Raw genomic sequence first — 490 nt, forward strand, 5'->3', positions numbered from 1 at the left:
TAAGACTTGAACCGAAGAGCTGAAAGTGTTTTAGTGTTCGGGTTAATGTTTCTACTGTTGTTGTTCCAAAGCGTCTTCGCAGTTTATGTCCAGGAATATACGGACACACACACACACACACACATCCGCCATTAAAGGTTCACAGCTGGAAGCAAACCCCCCCACCCCAGGGAAATCATCTTCAGGCTGACGTTAGAGGCCATTTGTGAGACGCTTGACCTTTATCATAGAAGCAGATATTTACTACCATGATGATGATGACGAGTATGTGTGCTTCTGTGTGTGTGTGTGTGTGTGTGCTTCTGTGTGTGTGTGTGTGTGTGTGTGTGTGTGTGTGTGTGTGTGTGTGTGTTTTAACAGGGTGGTCAAAGAGGAGATCAGTGATGATGATGCCAGATTGCCTTTTGTGAACGGACGAGTCGTCTGCTGGGTCAGAAACACACACACACAAAATGACCACAGAGACACCCTCACCTGTTTCCTGACTCAG

Source organism: Cottoperca gobio, unplaced genomic scaffold (assembly GCF_900634415.1).
Source record: "Cottoperca gobio unplaced genomic scaffold, fCotGob3.1 fCotGob3_75arrow_ctg1, whole genome shotgun sequence".
Taxonomy (NCBI): domain Eukaryota; kingdom Metazoa; phylum Chordata; class Actinopteri; order Perciformes; family Bovichtidae; genus Cottoperca; species Cottoperca gobio.